A 6,000-nucleotide genomic window follows, 5' to 3' on the forward strand; every position below is an offset into this window, starting at 1 on the left:
AGGGCAGGGCAGGGCACGGGAAACGCAGATCGGATACAGGTGCTGAATGCAAATGTAGGACACGTACTTCTCCGGGGGCTGGGCTGAGTGGCTCGTCGTAAACGGGCAATAAAAAGCTGCACGCATGGAATGATGCAGCTTGACGCTCCCACCACCGAGCAGCCTTTTTCTTTTGCAGAACTGAAGCTTTTCTGCTTAAAGATACGACCTTTCTAGCCAGGCCACTTGTGAAGGAAAGCCTGAGTGTGCAGAACGCATGCAGGGCTCCTCGAAGGCTTTGCTACACTATAATTGGTGGAGAACCCACTTACTCAAGGCCAGGACCTCTTTGTGTTGTAAGATGCACTTTTAGCAGAGAGGGGACCTCCCCATGTCTCCAGGGAGCCTCTCTACCTTGCTTAGGCCAAGGAGGTAGTACGCTGTAAGGGCATGGCACAAAACCCAGGGCTTCTGCCCATCAAAGTGATAGGCTAACTAGAGAACAGCAACCCTATCTGTCCAAATGACAGACCATTGCAAGCCACCTTACAGAAACAAAGGGAGATAGTGCTGGGTGGCTTCAAAAGGCTCCTGCAGGGCAGCTGGGGGGATTTCTAAAATAGTGTGCCCAGTCACAACAGACTGCTTCATCCTTGAATATCCTTTGGTGACTCCGTGTCCGGTATTGGTGTAGGGCCAGTACTTAAGAGCCTGATTCTGCTCCTGTAAATCAGAAGACGCTCCCTTGGAGCGGAGGGCATGACACCAGGCCAGACCTCTGAATTGGACTCTACTAGGAAACCTGGCACACTCAGGCTACCATCGGAAATACAAACCCTGTGGGGCTGTGCAAGAATTTCCTATTGGCTCTGAACATAACAGAAGCGTCCAAGGGCTGAATGCTGCCTGGAGTAAATTTAGAATAAATGCACTGACATCCCTGATCTGCCTGGCAACAGACACTTCCAGTGAGGGTGTGGTGAAAGCAACAGGGCCAGAATTTTCCACTACTAATTTTTTGTAACTTCCTAATGAGAAAGGGCAAATATGAGCACACTTCTTAGCGTGAAATGCTGTGCTACTGAGGAAGGGATCGTTCTCAACAATGTAAGGAATGGTATTTACTTTTGGGAAAATAAATAAAGAAATGTAAGTGTGGAACAGAGAGGTTCTTTATAATTACTTCTCTGGCCACCACCAGCTTGCAGAGAGAGCACTTGGGAAAGATGGTTCACCCAACATTATGTTATGTTCCCTGTGCTAAGCTTTTGGGGAGGGGGCCCTAAACACACACAGACTTATTTTTCAAAGGGACATCAAGCTGGTTTGCTAGCTCCCTCCACTCATTGTAGCATCAACACAGGCCCTAGTGGATTTTGATTGCCACAATGCCCCTGTGAGCTCGGGAAGCATTATCCCCCTTGTATAACTGGGAAACTGAGGCACAGAGACAATTCAGTGACTTTCCTACAGGGCGTTTGTGGCGGAGATAGGAACTGAACCCAAGTTTTCTGAAGCCCATACAGGTCCTTGATCCACTAGACCACCCTACTCCGATGGAGAGCTACTGGTAGCTTAGGCACAGCCGAGGCACAGATCCTCAAAAGTAGTCAGTTACCTATCTCTCATTGATTTCAATGGCAGTTAGGCACCAAAATACTTCTGAGGACCTGGCCCGTACCTGTTATTTGCAGCCTTTGAAAGTCTTCCCCAAGACATTATGTTCCGAGCATGTATTTTTGGTCAAAAAAATGGCGGGAACTGACGGTGAAATTGTCCACCCACATGGCCAGGCACGACAGACACTTGAGGGAGCCATTGCCAGGCCACCGATGGCATGAAATGTCCTTTGCAAGCTTGAAGCACAACCACACAGCAAACCTGGGTTGATGCGTGTGCGTGCCATACAGCAGCGACTGCCCAGGGCATGCCGGGATTCCTGAGACCTCCGGCCCAGGGGCTTGTGGGTAATGTACATAATTTACATAGACGTCGAGACATGCTGAACTGCTGCAGCCATGATGTTTGTCATTTCCTGTTTGTGCTGTGGGAAGACCAGTCGGCTGCAGCAGTTCATCCCACATCTTCCAACCCCAGCGACAGCTGTACCATGTCAGCCAGACACGGCGGGCTCCTATTTTGATTCATGTCTGTGTCTTCTCTGGGCTTCAAGAGCTGGAGGCTTTCGTTCTGGTGACACGCAGAAGGCCGAACCCCCTGCTGAGGACTGAATTGGGCCCGATGGGGCCTCGCAGAGAGAGCCCAGGTCCCCCGCATCCTTGTACCATCGCCACTGCTGAGCTGTTGTGTGAGTCTGGGTAAGTCCCGTCTCTGTGCCTCCATAGCCCCATCCGTAAAACAGGAATGATGATCGTGACCCTCGTTTGTAACAGGCAGTGAGATCTATGGATGAAGAGCTAAGTATTAAATCCACCTGCTCCCTCATGGGGCTAGCTATATACAGGGAACTTCCCAGCTCACATATGCCTGGAAGCTAAATCGCCACCCACTGCCTTCTTCTGGGTGTGTTACTGCCCAGGTAGGTTTATCCAGGTTGTAACTGGTTCAAGTAACCTTCCCACACACCGCAACACTCCTTCCTGCAGCCACGTGTTCTTTGGACATGTGTAAACTTCTCCCTGACTTTGGCAGGAGACAGAGGAACTTGGAGAAATGGCTTCGAGCCTCTGGGCTGGCCACACCTCTGTGGGGATGAGAGACAAACACGGCAGCTCTGAGGACAGGGGGCTTTTGTGGGAGGTCAGAATTAATTCACCTTTGCTGATCACTGCATGCCAGATCAGTAAAACCAAAAGCTACTTGTCAATAGAAAGCTTTAAGGCCAGCCCAGAAGAGGGGTAGGAATGCAGCCCACACTGGAATCTGTTGGAATTGAAGTTGCAGGTCAATATTTATCTCCTATTATTTAACGGCATTTTGGGCTGTATAAGTAGGAGCATTGCCAGCAGATCGAGGGATGTGATCGTTCCCCTCTATTCGGCATTGGTGAGGCCTCATCTGGAGTACTGTGTCCAGTTTTGGGCCGCACACTACAAGAAGGATGTGAAAAAATTGGAAAGAGTCCAGCAGAGGGCAACAAAAATTATTAGGGGGCTGAAGCACATGACGTATGAGGAGAGGCTGAGGGGCCTGGGATTATTTAGTCTGCAGAAGAGCAGAATGAGGGGGGATTTGATAGCTGCTTTCAACTGCCTGAAAGGGGGTTCCAAAGAGGATGGATCTAGACTGTTCTCAGTGGTAGCAGATGACAGAATAAGGAGTAATGGTCTCAAGTTACAGTGGGGGAGGTTTAGGTTGGATATTAGGAAAAACTTTTTCACTAGGAGGGTGGTGAAGCACTGGAATGGGTTACCTAGGGAGTGGTGGAATCTCCATCCTTAGAGGTTTTTAAGATCAGGCTTGATAAATCCCTGGCTGGGATGATTTAGTTGGGGATTGGTCCTGCTTTGAGCAGGGGGTTGGACTAGATGACCTCCTGAGGTCCCTTCCAACCCTGATATTCTATGATTAGGCACCATCTGACCAGTGACTAGCCCTGCATGCAGTTATGCAAAGAAGCTGAAGATTCAGGCTTCTGGCCCTAGTTGCCTCCGATGCTAGGTGCGGGGAACCCCGGCTGGCTGCGTGTGAAACGCTGGGGAGCGAGTGCTAGCAATGACTTTGGAGCGCGTTCAGAATGTTCTGCTCATTCAGGAGTTCCCTGTTCTGCCAGCTGCACTGAGCCGAGGTGGGACCCAGGCAAAAACCACGGAGTCACACACTTGTGCACTCTGCCATCTGGAACTGGGTCCCAACACTGCCGTTCCCGTTCATGGCTAGTTCTGAGCTAGTGTTCTGTCCGCGAGCCTTTCCCCGCAGGCACCTGTGGGGTCTTGTGTCCCCAGCAGTGACTCGGTTGAATGTGAGGTGCGGAGGGGAGAATCTCTGTTTTAACAGCGACAGCTGTTCTTCAGCACAGTCTGAGCAGGCCACCCACCCAGCCTGCACCCATCCGTCTTATTCACAGGCTCCAGCAACTCGGGCTCCTGCCTGGGCCAAGATCTTCCCACCAGTTTCCAGACAATAAGGGTGCGGTCCTGGCTTGCAAAACAGATCTCCTTTCCTGGCTATTGTCTCATGAGCCTGGTGCTTGCAGCCTGAGCAGGGCACTTGCCTCTCCTGCAACAGGGGCAGCACAGTTGGGATTCAGCTGCCAGAATTAGATGGTCTCCTCTCAAGTCAGCTCAGGTCTCCCTAGCTTGAGTTTGACCCTGCAAGAAGCACCTCTCAAATGCAAAGCTCCCATCTCCCTCTGCTGCAGGTCTGACTGCTCGCCTTCCACACATGCGTGGAGAAGGAAAAGACAAACTGTTTACTTTGTAGGTGCCTAGTCAGGCTGCTTGTTAGCAGGATTCCAGCTGGTCGAACCCAGACCTTACCGGGCTGTGTAGGTAATGGTCCCTGGGTGACATACAGGTTACGGACACGCTTCTCTGGATGTTTTGCTGCCCCCAACAGGCGCAGACAGGAACAACACATGCTTACCTAGTATGTAACCTCAGACACCTCCCTTTCTATATTTGGCCCAGATTCAAAGTCACTCCCATCAGGGGCTACAATTTCCCTCAACCCCCTTCTTTCTGTCATGTGAGTCCGCTCCTTTCTGGGTGGCAGCTTCCTGCCTGGTGTGGTTCTCGCAGTAACGCTTGCCAGAGAACGGTAGTCTGTGGAAAACCCAAGCCCCTGCTGCACCCAGCTCTCCTCCTCACTTCCTGCCTGCAGTACGAGAACCAGGGGGTCCTTGCTGAAATGAACAGCTGGCAAAGTCAGAGCAAACATCAAGAAACTATTCCCAGGGCATATGGAACTCCCTGCCACAGGATGCGGTAGACTGATGGTTTCAAACTGTGAAGATTTAAAATTCAGATCAGATCTCCCTGAACATTCTGGGGTACCTGGATCTGAGGTTTAGGTTTGTGCTTATCTCTAGCCATAGGTCCATTTCTGTGACAGGATTCACCCTGGACTTCACAGATGGAGGCCCCCAGTGGGGGGTGGAGGGAGTTACAGGCGTGGGAAGTAGTTGTAATCCACTTGTGAGTGTGTTACAGGGCCCTCTCTGTACTGATCCTCAGAGGATATGAGCTGTTCCAGCCCCCCCCCCCCCCCCCCCAAGGATTAGCTCTTTCACTCAAGCTGCAGCAGCTTATGCTTTCAGCTCTGCAGAACGCCAGTTCAGTCCCTGGGGTGTTGGCAAAAACCATGTGTGGGGTGTGCATGGGACCAGGCTGCCTGTTACGTTTGTAGCACTGGTTGGGACCTGGCCAGGGCCATAGGAGAGCTGATCATTCAGTTTGTCCCCTGAACAGCATCTCCAGGGGAACAGGTGATGGCCAGCCTAGCAGAAGATGTAATTTACACCTCCCCACCAAGAGAGTCAGGTACTGTAGCTGGATAACTTACATTTGCATATGCAGGTAAAAGAGGTGAGTGATCAGACACCATGCTGCAGGGCATATGTGGCTCCCCACCACCAGGGGTCAGGAAGGAATCCCCCTCCCTCCTCCACACAGCATCCTTTGCTCAACTGGCCAGTTGCATGCTGGGCTCTTTCACCATCCTCTGAGCAGTGGGGCACGCCCAGAGGATACTGTTCGGATAGTGGGTAGATCTGGTAAGGCAAATCCTATGGAATCCAGATGCAGCCTTTCATACGGGGCAGCCTGAATGGCTGAGACCCTACCCCTGCCCAGTTGGCTGTAATTGCTCTAGTTTGTCTGGAGAGAGCATCAGTAACAGCCTGCTAGAAAATGTCAATCCTAAGTCTCACTCCCATCACTTTGCACCGCCCCCTGCAGCCCCTGGCATAGGGAGCATGCTGGGGCATTCCCAGGTGGGAGGAGACAACCAGAGTGCTGTTCCACTTTGGCATCCTCGGCTGGCCGACAGCCCCTTGGGGACAAGAACCAGCCAACAGGACTGCTGTGAACGCTGCCAGTGGCCCAGCTGGGTCCAGAATCA

The sequence above is a fragment of the Lepidochelys kempii genome, chromosome 16 (assembly GCF_965140285.1).
Source record: "Lepidochelys kempii isolate rLepKem1 chromosome 16, rLepKem1.hap1, whole genome shotgun sequence".
Lineage (NCBI taxonomy): Eukaryota > Metazoa > Chordata > Testudines > Cheloniidae > Lepidochelys > Lepidochelys kempii.